Below are 16723 nucleotides of genomic sequence, written 5' to 3'. Positions count from 1 at the left end.
GTATTGTTGTTAAAATTTCTCAGATTCAACTTTTAGACTCACTTTCAAGAGCTGTATTGTTGTTAAAATTTCTCAGATTTAACTTTTAGACTCAAGAAACTTGAAAAAGATCTAAGTTGTTCAAAATGTCTGGCAAGGCTATGGAAGTGTTAGGTTATATGTGTATTAGTACCTTGTCAATTTCCAGTGCAGAACTAGTTATTAAATCATGGCAAACTGCTCCAGGGCCCTTCAATCATTTATACCTGAGTTGGTTTTCTAATGAAGAAGATGAACCTTTCTTTCTCCCATCAGGAAAGTAAAGTGCCAGAAGGTTGTGTCATACTTAGAGGACCAGTGGTGGCACAGAAAACAAGATCTTTTACAAATATTTATAACATTTCATCATTCCACAATCCATAAAAGTTTGGGATTTCTCTTTCAGGTGTTACACAGTTTAGCATAAATGAATATGCAATGCCAAGCATAGGAACACATTGTAAAATATATGGAAACTTACATAAAATAACAGTTCTCAAGAAGTAGATACCCTTTCATGCATTAGCAGCCACAATCTTTTCCACACTCTGTAAAATTGCCATGGTACTATCTGTTGGAGAGCTATTGTTTTTACTCTTGTTTTGACATTTAATCAAAATTTCTTAGTTGGATGAAATTTCACTTATCTTCTCCATTAAAAATAAATAAATTTTGAACTTTTGAAAGAAGCTCAGCCCTTTGCAGAGGACTAAACCACAGGAGACTCCAGCAAGAGAAGTGCCCACTGTATCCAGCTCCTGAAGCAGCTTGTGATTGGAGCATTCTGCGCTGTCTGTCATAAATGTCACTCTCTCACCACAGAGCATGTCCAAAACCTTCACAAGGCATCCTTGAAATATAAGCTGGAGATCTTGAGGAAGCAAGGTGAAGAAAGGTACTTTCTTTACCAAGTTCTTCAAGAAATAAATTAACCTTACTCTTCTCAGCTGAGCTACACAAAGCAACCAATGCACTGTCACGGTTTTTCTCTCAGAAGAGGTTTTTTTTTTTTTCTTCCTTTCCAGGCCATGTTTTAAATATCTTGCTAGGGTTCTTAATTCTCAGAATGAATGAAGGATATAAATAAAACTGTAGGCTTGAAGCAAAGCAAAGATGTCTTAGATTTTCCAAAAAAAAAAAACCAATGAGATCGAGAGGGAGAAAGAGAGAGAGAGAGAGAGAGAGAGAGAGAGAGAGAGAGAGAGAGAGAGAGAGAGAGAGAGAGAGAGAGAGAGAGAATTGCTTTAATGTGAGTTTCAGGATTTGCTATCTGCCTTTTGTTTTTGGTCCATGTGCACATTCTGTCTTGTGTTCAGCATCTGATTCTCTCTGGTTTCCTTCAGGCTCCAGACCTGTGCATTCATATCAATTTGTAAGGTTTGTCATCCGATTCTCCAACTGGGCAAATTCAGCTTCCTCACACTCTCAAAATCGAGTTATGTGAGGAATGCTTTTTGTTACACTTCTACCATGTCAGCTGTGCTACAGACATGAAATCTAGCTTTTGTTTTTCTTCTCACAAATATACAGAATTATTTATTCTTTAAGAAAGAGGGAGCCAGCAACCCGAAGTGTAGCAGTATTAGCCCCAGCCTTGACCCTAGTGTCAGGGCCCACTGTAATAGGAAGGTGGTCAACTGGGTCTCATGCTGATAAAGGCAGAATGATACACCTCAGTGGCAGGAAAGCATGGTGCTCGCATCTGTAAACCTTCTCTGCCCTCCCTAACCAACTCCTAGATGTTTAGTAATTTAGTTCAGCTGTCTAGAGCACAATCCCCATGTCTACAACTTAAGAACCCCTACTAAATAACTTAAAAGTCTTTTTCTGAATTCCATGCTATATAATTTTCAAGAATACACAAATTTAAAACTGTGTGCCTCCTAGGCATACATGGGATATGTATTCTTATCACAGGTTAGTGTCCACCTACTCTCCGCTGTAGCCATCTGACATCAGCTAGTTTGAGGATGTATCTCCAGCTTTTACTAGGATCATGTCTTATCATAGAATCACTGTTTTTATTCAGCTAAGGTGCAAGTAATCTCTTTCGAGATTACATTTTCTGTCTAAATAGTTCTTGCAGTGTGATTAAAAAGAAGGTATGTTCATTCTGCCTGTAAATATGGTTGGACAAGGTTTGGACAAGGTCTTCCCCTTCCTCTAGAATTCCTTGTATTACTTGTGCCCTGACTAAATCGTTTCTCAGGTGAGATTTGTCTGAATATTAAACAATCAAAGCTTTTCTACCTGTTAGCTTATTTTTACTATGTAATTTCTTTTCGGTAGTGGTAAGTTTTGTCCTGTTTCCCCCAGTTACCATAAATCAAAAAATTCAGCACATGAATAAAATCCTGTTAGAGAACACATTGCTCTTTACTTTTGTGACTAACATATAGAACAGGTTCTTCTGTCCAAAGGACAGATCTCTTTCTAATCATTTTCAACTATCCAATTACTCCCCTTTTGTTCTTGGCAAGTTCAAAACTGACAGCTAAAGTGCTTTGGTATTTTGTTTCCAAACATACCCAAGTTCATCTGTAAACGTTTTTAAGCCTGGTCAATGCCAGATTTGTTTTTTAACTATCTTTTCACAGTTTACATGCCAAATCCAATTCCCACTCCTCCCACTTCTCCTGCTCCCTCCACCTTTTCCCCATCCCACCCCCCATCCCACCCTCATCCACTTCTCTAGGAGGGTAAGGATTCTCATGGGGAGTCAACAAAGTCTAGCACACTGCTTTGAGGTGGGACCAAGGCCCTCCCAACTATATCTAGGCTGTGCAAAGTATCCCTCCAGAGAAAATGAGGTTCAAAAACCAATACAAGCAGCAGGGATAAATCCAGGTCTCACTGCCTTTGGCCTCACAGTCTGCCTCAGTCATGCAACTTCACCTACATTTGAAGGCCTAGTTTAGTCCTATACTGGTTCCCTCACTGTCATGCCTGAGTTGGAAGGCCTGTTATTAAATAGGTAAGCTATTTCAGTGGGTGTCCCCATCATGGTCTTGACCTGTTTGCTCATATTCTCACTCCTCCCTCTCTTTGACTGGACTTTGGGAGCTCAGCCCAATGATCTGCTGTGATTCTCTGCATCTGTTTCCATCAGTTGCTAGATGAAGGTTCTATGATGACATTTGAGATATTCGTCAATCTGACTACAGGGCAAAGCCAGTTCAGGTACCTTCTCCACTATTGCACAAGGTCTTAGCTGGGGTCGTCCTTGTGGATTCCTGAAAATTTCTCCAGGGCTAGGTGTTGTGTTCTTTTAAAAATGCTATGAAGTCCCAGGCAGCAGCTGTAGGCAAGCAGCAAATGCTATAAAGTCCCAAATGGTGGTAGCAGGTCATGTGGCGGCCGACAGCGGGCCCTGCGAGCAGCCAGTCCCAGGCAGAGAAGGCTGCCGGTCTTAGAGCAGTGGCCTGAGCAGTGATGGCGGCCCATGTGGTGGCAATCAGTGGGCTCTGGGAGCAGCCAGTTCCAGGCAGAGATGGCTGCCGGTCCCCGAGCAGTGGCTGGTCCCAGGCAGGGAGACACATGGCGGGCCAGCAGAAGACAGAGACATGGTGAGGTTGAATATTTATTCAGGGGAGTTATGAAGGGGGAACGGGGAGAGGGAGAGAGAGAGAAAGAGAGAGAGAGAGAGAGAGAGAGAGAGAGAGAGAGAGAGAGAGAGAGAGAGAGAGAGAGGGAGGGAGGGAGAGAGAGAGAGAGAGAGAGAGAGAGAGAGAGAGAGAGAGAGCGAGAGAGAGAGAGAGAGAGAGAGGGGGAAGCAGAGAAGTGGGGAGAGAGGCAGAAGCGAAGCTGCCTCTCCGAGAGGAAGACGGAAAAGAGAGTGAGCTCAGGCCGGAAGCTGAAGATCAGCTCGATGGGGAGGGAATGGGAGTGCTTGTCTCTTAAAGGGACAGGGACCAAAACCATAACACTAGGTTTCTTGCTAGCCCCATAATGGCTTGCTCAATCAGGATAACATTTTTCTTGTTCTCTGTCTCTGTCCTTCCCATATCTCGACCATCCCATTCCCTCTAGTTCTTCTCCCCATCCTCTTCTCCCCTCCTCTCCACTCCTTCCCTCCCATTTTCCTTCCCATGTTCCCAATTTTCTCAGGAGATCTTGTCTATTTTTCCTTCCCATTGGGGATCTATGTATGTTTCTCTTAGGGTTCTTCCTGTTACTTAGCTTCTCTGGGGTCATGTACTATAGGCTCCTTATCCTTTGATTTACAACTAGTATTCACCTATAAGTGGGTACACACCATGCTTATCTTTCTGGGTCTGGGTTACCTAAGGAACATAGCCTCTGAAACTTATCTAGAAATTTCTCTACAGTCTTGAATTTTAGGAAGATTGCAAGGAAAGACTCAAAAGCTTTCTGGCTAAGATAGAATGAACAGGCAGATCACTATAGGTTTGCTCATTCACTTGAAAATAACACCTTTAGGTGTACATTGCATGCTTGGTTTTCTCTATCAAAACCAGTATGTTGGATGCCATGCAACAGATCCTTAGACTATGCTATCTCTACAGCTTGTGCTTTCTGCTATGGTAGAACATCTCAGAGGATTCTTCAGAATTCAGAGCATAGAACAACAAAAAACAGGAAGAAATCATTAACTTTGCTTTGTCTCTAAGGTCTGTAAAATAGCAACAATACTGTAAATCTCCTTGAGGTAGCCAGTATTAAGTTATCAAGCATATAAACTGACGTGTAGCATATTGGGAGCTGTTTCATTGCTTTCTGTGTAAGTGTGGGAATCCTGCATTTAGATTTCCATGTAAAAGCAAGAAGTGATATAGAGGACAAACAAGCAAGGTTGTCATTTGTGCATCCACATTCACATACATGTGCGTGCATACATTTCCACATATATACACATCTCACACACATGTGAAGGTAAGAAAATGAAAAGTAAAGCCATGTAACTAGCACCTAGTCACTGTCAACAAGTGATGTCTACTGTAGCTATCATTAATATTATTATGACAACTACTCTTATGAAAGAAACCAATGAGTATCATTTTACGTGGGAAGGTTATATAGAAGGTAATTGTAGAGTGTTGCCATTTGATTTAGGTATTGTGCTCAACAAGTCATATGCATTACCTATAGGATGTTCTGTTCTGAGTGTATACTAGTTAAAATTAACATAATGGATAGGTCCGAAACCTGTCGCCTTAATAGTTCCCTCCTGTTAAGGCAGGACAGAATTTAGAGGATGTGGACATAGAGTGTTAAGGATAATATTTAACTCTGCAATTAAGAAATGTATCATAAGTAAATTTGAGAGTACTTTCTAAAGTTGAGTGTTTATTTGGTTGAAAGGAAATATTTTTACTGGTGTTTTTCCAGGAGCTGTTCTGCTTGTATGTTTCCTATAAGAATCTTCAATACAAGCCAGGCAGTGGTGGTGCACATCTTTAATCCCAGCATTCATTAGGCAGAGGCAGGTGGATCTCTGTGAGTTTGAAGCTAGCCTGGTCTACAAGAGCTACTTCCTGTAACATGAAGGGGCCATCTTGTTGGTACCCCACAGCTAGCAAGCCCCAAAGAAAGTCACACAGAGGTCTCCAGAAGTTATAAAACTGATTGGCCCATTAGTTCTGGCTACTTATTAGCTCTTGTAGCTTATATTAACTCATTATTCTTATCTATGTTAACCACATGGCTCGGTACCTTTCTCAGTGGGGTAGCTCACATCTTGCTTCTTCGGGGGTCTGGGCAGAACTGCGGAGGGAGCTTCCTGCTTCCCAGAATACTCCTTTTCTCATGGCCCTGCCTCTACTTCCTGTCTGGTTGACCCACCTATACTTCCTGCCTGGCCAATCAGCTTTTATTTAAAACATGATTGACAGAATACAGACAATTCTCCCACACCAACTTCCAGGACAGGCTCCAAAACTACAGAGAAACCTTTCTCAAAAAACAAAGAAACAAACAAAAAAGAGCAAACTATGTGAAACGGTCTTGGAATATTATTCAGTGGTGGAGCCCTTACTAGTGATGCAGGAGGCACTGGATCCACCCTCTGTGCAGCAAGCACAAGAGCTGTGAGATTCTCAAACTTCCTTATGTCTTAGTTAGTAAGTGTGCATTCTGTTGTAATTATTACCATTTCTAGAATCAAGTAATGGCACCTGTAAGGTTCAGTTGATGACATTGAGTTTGTTTTTAAAGAACTCTTTTGGGATCTTAATTAAGAATGATTTAGTTTCAAACTGCTACAATTTAGATTTGAATCCACCTCAAAGATTTGCTATGCCTGTGATCCCAGTTGTGACAAGGCCTGAACGATTCTCATTTCCTCATCTGTAGCAGTGTAGATGTATAGCTCTTCTTGGAAGCTGCCTCACAGAGTATCTGGGGCATTGGATGCTCCTGCTTCTGTCTCCTGAGATTTCCCCCTGTGTTCTTACCAGGTAATAAGGCCATCTTTCCACTCTCTGGCATCCATATCCCAGTGAACAGTGCTAGAGGAAAACTAAAGCTCTATCCAAGTCTAGTGAGGACAACAGCTTTGTGCTTCATTCACATTCTGAATTACGAAACAAAACTCAGACCCATTGACTCATAAATCTATGACATAAACCCATTGACAGAACAAATCTATGGAAATGACTTAGAAGGATACAATAAACATGACAACCTTAGCAACTATTCTGCATATATTGAGGTGGGATTTCCTATTAGCTCTCCCTGCCTCCTCACTACTGCTTCATGGTCCCTGAAGGGTGAATACAGAATGACCAGACACTAGTCACATGCCAACAAATGTGAATATCTTCAGACTGCCCAGACAAAGACAGACATGGTTTTAATTTTATTTCTCTTTCTGTGAGAAAACATCCTGATGAAAAGCAACTTAGGGGAGAAAGAGTTTATTTAGCTAATAATTCCAGGTTATAGTCTGTAACTGGAGGTTTATCTCCTGCCTGCCATTTCCAAATAACAACTCTGAGGCTTAATACTATTTAAAAACTGTTTCACTTATTAGCCCAGGCTTGTTACTAACTATTTGTTACAACTTAAATTAACCCATTTCTATTAGCTTATATTTTACCATGAAGCTCAATTCTTGTTACTTGCTTCCCTGTTGCTTGCTGGTGTCTCCCTTAACTCTGCCTTTTTTTCTCCCTGTATTCAGTTTGGCTATCCTGCCTAGATATATTCTGTCCTGCCATAGACCAAAGCAGTTTATTTATTAACTGAAGATAATAAAACATATTCACTGCATAGATAAGGGCATCCCACATCATCTCCCCTTTTCTGTCTAATTAAAAAGGGAAACTTTAACTTTAACATAGTAAAATTATGTAAAATAAAGCAGGTATCAAGCAAGAATTGCAGTTATAATATTTAGTTTATTTGTATTTGGAAAAATTAAAGAAAATCCTTCATTTATTCTATCTTTGTGAGTCTAAAGTTTTATATCCAATTTTATCTTTTATTATAATTAAGTAAAACTATAATCATAACCATCTAGTCTTCAACTCCATCAAAGATGCCAGAAGGATATAATATTATCTAATTAAATAGGAAGTGTTTTGTAAGCAACTTCCAAAACTCTAGGACTGAGTTCAATATCTGGCTGCCTGGACAATCACTCAAAATTCTTGTGTATCATTGGGGCAACCATCTTCAGCATATAGGCCTAGAGTGTCTGGCAGATTTCTTAGTGAAAAAAAAATTCTGAAGGACTGTCCCAACTATTTCAGAAAATTCACCAGTCACTTTCTTCTACATTTTGCAGAATGTCTGGCAGAATCTACTATGAAGCAGGAACCCTGAAGTACTGTTTCACCTGTATTGGGCAAGTTCAGCAGTTATTTTTCTATGGGTCCTGCATGTCCAGTATACTCAAAATACTGACAAACATTCTAGGCAAGAGTAGTTTCTTGCCCAAATGACTAACCCTACTACAAGGAAAGCAAACTCCTTAAGAAGCTTCTTTGATGCCCATTATCCTCTTGAAGTAATTGGTGCTGCTAGAAGCACATGTGTCTCACTATTGAGAAAAGTCTAAGTTCTTAAAACATTTTAATTGTCATTTTCTGTAGGTCTTTGAAGTGTTTGAAGCTCACCTATATATTTGAAATATATCTCTGCATATCTAGAAAATCTTATGAACATGATTGTAAGTTTAACTATTATAGATTTATATTTTGTAGCTATACATTACATTTTTAATGAGCTCCATGAATATAACACCTTAAACAAGCATATACATATACATATAGTTTAACAAAATTGAACTTAAATTTGCATTAATAGACTAAAACCTATACCAATATAAAGTATTTTGAGATTAATAGTTGTCTTTGGTTTGAGGATTTAAATTCAATAATCTACTCTTTTCCCTCACTTCTTTATCACATCACCTTTCCTCTGTTAGAAAGAGATTGGCTAAGAGCATTAACTAATCCCCTTTAAATGAAAACAAACTTTTATAAACAATATTTTGGGAATTTAGGTATATTTTTTTCATATTACTTCCTACTTTGGGGGGTGCTGATAATCTTATGTCAATCCTGAGAAAATTTAGAATTATGTTTAAATCTTGACTGTAGTTGTCTTTAAGGCTGCATCATCTCAGCCAGTTATCTTGAAGCTGTTCTGGACATTGTTCCAATGGAGATTTCTCAAGGGTCTTACTTGTTCAAACCATTAGACTTGAAGGAAATCCAAAGCTTCTGTTCTTCTGTGGAAGTAAAAGCAGAACCCCTTTTCCAAAGCAACATATCTTTAGACCCAAATTTTTAAGTCAAGCTACCTTAAAGTTGGTTTAGCTTAGCAGTCCCCACAATGAAATGTTTCTCTGCAGTTAGCTAATTAACAGTCAAAAATTCAAAGAAAATACAGTAGCATACATAATTCAGACTCTGCATAACTTCTACCTTTATATGACTTTTTCCTTTTATATTATTTTTACTCTCTCTTTAAAACTTTGTTTTATTTTTAAAACTTTTCATTTCTTTCATTATCTGTCTATACTCTTTTTCTCTCTCTCCCATGCCTACATACATTTTTAAACATACTGTGACTTATTTAGAGATTTTTTTTTGTTTGAATCTGTCTTTGTTGTGTATCTGTAATCATTTCTTCACCACTGTTTTAAACCGGTAAGCAGGCATGGCTAGGACCAGAGCAGCTGTGTTCACTGTTGGTTCGACCCATTCAGATTTCAACATGGTGAGAGTAGCAACGAGAGTCCTACTGACCCTGCCACCAGTGCTGACATCAGGTAGCATGCAGCTGGCCCACAAACGCCTTTTGTTCACATGAGCAAAAGCTAAATCCACCACACAGAGCAGGACCCATAGCCTCTCTGTACCAAGTCCTGTGAGAGACTGTACAGCATAGCTCATGGTGGCTGGCTTCATCTTGTAGGCAGCTGTTGGGAGACATGTCTTTACCATGGCTGGCATGAGAGACTAGGAAGCCCAGTGTGGCTCTGTTTCTGTGTATTTAGAAAGCTTTTAAAGTTTTTTTTAAGTCTTATGTGGATCCATGCCCTACGTTGGGCACCATTTATAATTGGAGGCTGTTCTCCTGCCTGTCAGTTTCACTCTGAGGCTTAACATCAATTATAAACTGCTTAACCTATTAGCTCAGGCTTATTATTAACTAGCTTTTGCAACTTAACCTGTTTCTATTAGCTTATATTTTACCATGAAGCTCATGGCTTGTTACCTCACAACTTGCTTCCTGAGTGCCTGCTGGTGTCTCCCTCAACTCTGCCTTCTTTCCTGCCTAGCTATATTTTGCTCTGCCATAGGCCAAAACAGCGTCTTTATTAGCCAGTAATAATAAGACAGCACACAGAGGGGCATTCCACATCATAGTCCATGATTGAGGGCAAGTCAAAACATGAATTCAAGCAGCTAGTCACATCACATCCACAGTCAAGAGTAGTGAGAAATGAATGTATGGAGGCTTCCTTGCTGGTTGGTTGCTCTTAATCTCCCTTGACAAACTGTACTCATCACCAAGGGAATAGTGCCACTCATAATGGGCACAATCTTCCTATAATAATTAACAATCATGTCATCCCCCCCAAGCATATCCACAGACCAGTATGATTAAGATAATTTCTCATCAAGACTGTCTTAGCAGGTGATTCTAGGTTATGGCATCTTAACAGTTAAAACTAATACAGACTCCTTTCCTCTTATCCTGTCTTTCCAGTACATATGCAGTGGAGAGATTCCCCCCTTAAGTAAAAAAGACAAATGTCTAACACCTTTAATTTCATATTTAAAAACTTCAGAAAAGTTGATGAAATATTTATTAGAATTCCTCTTTGAATCATCACAGCCTTCACAGATGCCATCATGTCAAATTGAGCTGATGCTCTACACACATTGCTTGCCCTAACACAGTCTGCACTCCTTAGGCCTGCGCAACAGTGAGCTCCTCCTTAGTGCTTATTTACTTAGCTAAACTGATCCAAGTCAGTGGGCCAACCTTGTACCGAAAATATTATTCTATCTTCTTTCTCAACTAAAATCCTAACAGGCTGAACTTTGAAATAAATGATCTACCAAGGAATAGCAGACATTTTATAATGTAAGAGGTAGTTTATAGCATAAGAGGTGATTTATCTCTTAATTCTCAGGTTTGAGTAGGCTTATCTTTTGTAGATGTATAAAATGCACCTATGCCAATCACAGACAAGGATCTACATTCAGTTCCAGCAATGACATTGAGTGACCCCCAAACACCTGTAACTACAGCTCCATGGAATCAGGCTTCCTCTTCTGGCCTCTGTGGGCACATACATGCAATGCATATAGCTCTGCACAGACACACACAGACACACACACACACGATTAAAGTCATTAAAATGCAGGTCAGTAGGTCTGTGGGGCAGCCCAGTTCCTTTCTTTGCACCAAGCTCCAAGGAGACTCTGCCCTTTGATTAGACATGCTGTAGCAGTCTTGAGGTTGAAGGAATCATATGCAGCCAGTAACAAAGAACTCTAATCTGAAGCGGCTGAGTGCTTCTTTCTTCTTCCATTGTCTCCGTCTTTTCTAATCCCCAGCTTCTTTACAAATTTCATTGTTCCTAAGATTGTGGAAATCTACTAGAAAATAGCAACCATCACTGCTAAAACAATTCAACACAGTTCTGAAGGCCATCATCAGAAAGTGTTCCTGTTCCTGTTAGTTCTGGGAAATGAAGAAAAAGCTCTGTGTCTTTACTGAAAAGAGCATCCAGTTCTCTATTCAGCTTTGGAAGGAAGCTTCGTGAAAATGGAAAATATTTCCAGCCTTTTGCCATAGAGAGCAAATGGTTTGTTTAAAAAAAATCCAGACTCCCTTATTATTTTGAGGAGTATACAACTGCATTTTTCTCATAGATACTGGAGAAATAAAAGAAATATAAATGTCCATCACTGTTGCTTCAGTCTGATCTTCTGTTTAAACTTATTCTGGCATTTTGAAATAACAAAGCAAAAAAGAAAGAAAGAAATGAAAAGAAGGAATGAAAGAAAAATGAAGGAAGGAAGATAGGGTTTTCAATGACATGTGTCAGTCCTTTCTAAAAAAAAACTGTATTTCAAAGAGCAAGCAGGAAGCTCACAGGATTGCAGGGCTGCTAGGAGAGAAGGGCAAAGTGGCACCTGGAAAACACTGGTTACAATCCACATAGAATCTTTGCCCCAGAGTTCTTATCCTCAAACTTTAGAACACAAGCTCCCAGTCGCAAAGCTTCTATTGTCATAGAGGTTTGAAGAAAAGCAGTACATGTTTACCCCTGTCCTGGAGGACTTGAAGGCATAGGGCAATCTATGAAATCCTGAAGAATGCGCTAGCTACAACTGTACTTAACCAAATCTTTGGCGCATATTGTCAGTTTCTGCTGGCAACTTGTAAACTTGGGGTTAAGAAGAAAGTGTCATGGGAAATGTTTTTAAACTATGTATTATAATAGGAAAGAAAACCAATGATTTTCATCTTTTTATAACAGAGAACACTACATATATTATCTCATAGTAAATCCATACTAGAGATTCTCCTCATTTATAAAGTAGAAACAATAAATAATGCTTAACTGGAGAGTCACAAATGAGCTTAAATAAAATCGTGTAAAAGCAGCTTGGCTCTTTAGGAATGCCATGGGATTACAGTGTGGTATTGTGATATAAGTAACTATATACACACAAGTATATATGAATACAGATGTGTGTGAATAGACATCTATGAATCATTTTTATGCCATAAACATGTACTCTATGTGATGCGGATTGGTCTAGGTGAGCACAGAGGATCTCCTGATGTGTCGTTCCTTATATACTACCAATAAAAGAAGAAATTCTAAGGTCAATCCTTGTTCAATGCTTAGAAATAAATCACACCATTTCTATATTTCATAATGATACATAGTTATGGGTGATTAATAAGCATAATATTCATTATTCACGTGGATTAAAGTGAAGTGTTATGAAGTACAGACTATGAAGGCAGAAGATGCCTGTTGTATGAGGTACGGGTCAGCTTTTCGTCCTGGCTGCCCCGCTAGCTTACTCTTGAAATAGCCACACAGAAGTTGCATTAGTTAAATTACTGCCTGGTCCATAAGATCTAGCCTGTTATTGGCTAACTCTCACATTTTGATTCCATCCATTTCTAATAATCTGTATGTCACCACGAGGTCATGGCTTACTGGGAAAGATTCAACATATCTGACCTGGCAGCTTCATGGCGGCTAGGCTCTATCTACTGCTTTCTTCCTCCCAGAATACAGTTCTCTCTTCTCCACCTATCTAAGTTCTGCCCTATCAGGCCAAGCAGTTTCTTTATTGATTAACCAATGAAAGCAACACAAATACTGAAGGACCTTCTACACCAGATGTCAAACATTGGGATTCTGTTGCTGTTAAATTGTAATTTTGTTCTGGAGACTTTTGCTGTCTCCATTTTTAATTCTTCAGTATTCAATACCACTTAAGAAGGAATTAGTTTGTTTCTCTCATAGAACTTGGTACACATTACAATAATTACAGATATAGTTAAGTATCATAGATATTGTTATGAAGCCATTCTATTTTTCTAGTTCATAAAACATTGTCTAGGTTATTGCACCAATGTCTGCATTATAACACCATAACCTGATTCCTGCCCCCTTTGAATATTTACCTCTATCCTTTTAAAAATATGTTATTACAATTTTTACATTTTTATATTTAGAATGAAAAGGGGATTTTATTTATGGTTTTTTGGTTTCTCTCTTTTGGTTTGCTTGCTTTTTGTTTTTTTTGAGACAGGGTTTCTCTGTGTAACAGCACTGGCTGTTCTGAAACTCACTTTGTAGACTAGGTTGGCCTCCAACTCATAGAATCTGCCTGTCTCTGCCTCGCTAGTGCTTGTATTAATGGTGTGTCCTGCTACTATCTAGCAAAAAAAGTAATTTTGATTAAAAAATATATTTTATCATATTCATTCACCCCCAAAAGCATTTCAGATCCTTTCCACCTCCCTACCCACCATTTATGTTCTTTCTCTCAATAAAAAGACAAAAAATCTAAAAACAGAAAAACAAAAGTCAAAACAAGCAAATAAAATACCAAAACAAACAAAATTGGAGTCTGCTTTGTGTTGGCCAACTATTCCTAGGCATGTGATGGATCTAGACTGTGGTTGATCTATCCAGATACACACTATTGGAGAAAATGGATATTTTTTCATTTCCTAGCAGGTAGCAAATAGTTCCTAGATTAGGGGTAGGATTTGGTGTCCACTTTTCCCTTCTCTATGCTGGGATTTTTCTGGTTCGCATCTGTGAAGGTTCTGTGCCTGCTGCATTGTCTGTCTGAAATCACATGTGTACCAGCCTTGTCACGTCTGGGAGCCATCCACCAACTATGGCTCTTACAATATGTCTGCCTCTTCTTCCACATAGATCCCCAATCTTGAGGGGAGGGGTTTGATGAAGACATTCCTTTTAGGGATGATTGCTCCAAAATCTCTCTCTGTACATAGACTAGTTGTAGGTCTGACTGTTTATTACAATCTACTCCCGGAAGTCTCTTTGATGAGGGTTGACTGGTGTTCTAACTGAGTTTCAGTCAGGTATGACTGTAGGTCCCAGTAGAGAATGGTTATGTGGGTTGAAGGAGTCACAAAGGTTTAGTGATTCAGGATGGAATGGAAAGAAAGGGTAAGCAGGGAAGGACTAGAGGGAGGTCCTGAGTCTTCACTGAAAGACAAAGTCCCAAAAGGATGAAGGTGGTCTGGGCTGACCTCTTCTCTTAGTCAACTTGGATTCCAGCCTATGCATTCCTCAGTCTGAAGCATGAATTCCAATTGGTCTTATTAATAAAAATCTAAAGTCTGATATGGGGGTTAATATTGAAAGCTCAAAAAAGAAGTGCAGCGAACTATAGTGAGTTCTTCCCTCTACCAATGTTTCAGCCTGAATGGGGAGATACTGTCACTATGAAACCTCAGATTAAATGCTCAGACTGAATGCCCTGAGTTTCTCAGCATCCCCTCCCCGCCTTATAGTCCTCTCTTTGCCCAGCCATTACTCATGTCTCCACCTCCCTAGTGCTGGGATTAAAGGCATGCGACCCCAAGTGTTAAGATGACCTTTATGCAATCTCTGTTTTGCTTTTAGGTGGATTCAATCTTGTGCAGCCCAGGTTGGCTTGAACATCCATTTGCCTCTGTCTGCCGAGTGCTGGGACTAAAAGTGTGTGCCACCACTGCCTGACCTCTGTGGTTAACCAGTGGCTTAGCTCTGCTCTCTTATCTTCAGGCAAGTTTTACTTGTTAAACTATAAACAAAATCTCACTACAATAGAACTCTAACGCCATGAAAAGCAATTGCTTACTTTCACCTCTTTATTTCCCTTTAAATTATAACTTGTAATTAATTCCCTTGTAATTATTACTGGGTTTTCATTTGTTAATTTAAGTTGTTCAAAAATTTATATGTGTAACAAGCCTTATTTATGATCCCAGTAAAGAAAAACATCAGTCATTGCTCTTACATTATTGATTATTTATGATTTACTGTGAAAATTAATTTTTAGAATAAAAGACTATGACCACTTACTACTGCTATTCTCAAGCTAAATCTCTGATTTGAAATGTAAAGGATGACACTTCAAAATACTTCCAGGAAGGGCTGGAAAGGTTGTTAAGAGCATTTCTTGGTGCTCTTGCAGAGAAACAGACGTCAATTTTCAGCACCCTTGATGGACAGATAAAAACTATATGTAACTCCAGCTCCAAGAGATTTGATACCCTCTTCAGGGCTCTGTGGCATCCATACCATCTGCATATAGACACACATACAAGCATGCATACAGATAAGTAAAAACACTATCTGTCTGTCTGTCTTTATGTACGTATTTAAAAAAATATTTCTGGTCTTTGTATCATTCATGCTAATATACTTTACCCAGTTTAGACAGATAAACTTTATTGGTAGAATTAAACTCTAGAACCTTCATGTCATATTCCTGAGGATAAAAGATTCTTGAGAAGATAAGATTTTTAATTCAGATTAATTATTACTATCCAGTGATGGCATGGCCACTTGAGCTCTATTAAAATATGTGTATTTCATTAAAATCTTTATGCTATCTCTCATATCTTCTCTGAAATTTTAAAATGCTGATTTTAGAGATACAATTCCTAAATGCCATTATATTTTTGATATTTCACTAAATTTGTCTGTCACTATTGTAATTTTATTAATAAAATTTATTCTTAGACATTGCATGTATTCATATATATACTAACCACTCTTACCATCCATCTCCCTACTCCCCACTCCACAAATCTCTCTCACATTCTCATCTATTCATTTTGTTTTGTGATTAACCAGGGTCATCTTTGTTACCATGGGTTAGGCAGTATTCACTGAGATCTGATACACTTGACAATGGTACACACTAAAAAGAATGATTTATTACACCTTTCACAGAATCTAGTTCACAGGTAAAGAGTAGGAGCCTGTGACTCTCCCCTTCTTTGAATGATTAGTGGTTGATCTCATGTGGGGCTAGTGCAGGTTGTTGTGAGTTACTGAGTGCAAGGGTTGAACATAAATTGTACCATATTGTAGCTTTTACCCTGTCTTCCATCTCTTATGTAATTTCATACTGTGTCGTCACATTGAGGTAGAAAATTGCAAGCAACAGTTTCAGTCATGTGTGACTTGATATTTTAACACCCTCCTCTTTACTCCCTATCATGTTGTGCCACTCTTTTGTATTATCTGTTGGAGTAAACGCCAAACATAGGTCCATCCTCAAAGAGGTAGTTTTTGTTGGCACTATTCATAGCTCTTCAGTCCAGAGTTCTCACCCACAGAGATATTTCTTGTTCTTCAGTTTTCATAGATTGGTCTTGGATCTTAAATATCATGCCTACTGCCCCAGATTCAGACTTGAAAGAGAGTCTCCTTTGAGTATATTCTTCACTGGCTGGCTTCCTATTTGATGCCTAACAGAGCCTGTGGTATCAGTCACTGGAAACAATGTTTCTGACCTCCTCCCTTCTACTCTTTGGTGTTTTCCTGTATGAACTGATGATCACTGATGATGGTTCTCAAACTTGAAATATGTCACACAGAAAGTGCTACCTTTACAATGTCCCCAAAGGCTAGGAGAGCTTTGAAGAAAAGCTTAGTTTGGGGGATCAAGGATGAGCCTGGTTTAGCTGATTTGAGGCTGGGTTATAGCAGGTTAATTAA

At 39.0% G+C, this 16723-nt stretch overlaps 1 protein-coding gene across 1 annotated transcript in view; it reads left to right on the top strand.

The window, feature by feature from the left end:
• Kcnh8 (potassium voltage-gated channel subfamily H member 8) overlaps window positions 1-16723 on the top strand; it is a 463803-nt gene that overhangs the window by 285478 nt on the left and 161602 nt on the right. The gene's annotated exons all lie outside the window — the stretch shown is intronic.

This window comes from Arvicola amphibius, chromosome 9 (assembly GCF_903992535.2).
Source record: "Arvicola amphibius chromosome 9, mArvAmp1.2, whole genome shotgun sequence".
NCBI classification, from domain to species: domain Eukaryota; kingdom Metazoa; phylum Chordata; class Mammalia; order Rodentia; family Cricetidae; genus Arvicola; species Arvicola amphibius.
Note: the sequence above shows the minus strand (reverse complement) of the source record. Positions and strands in the feature narration are given on the sequence as shown.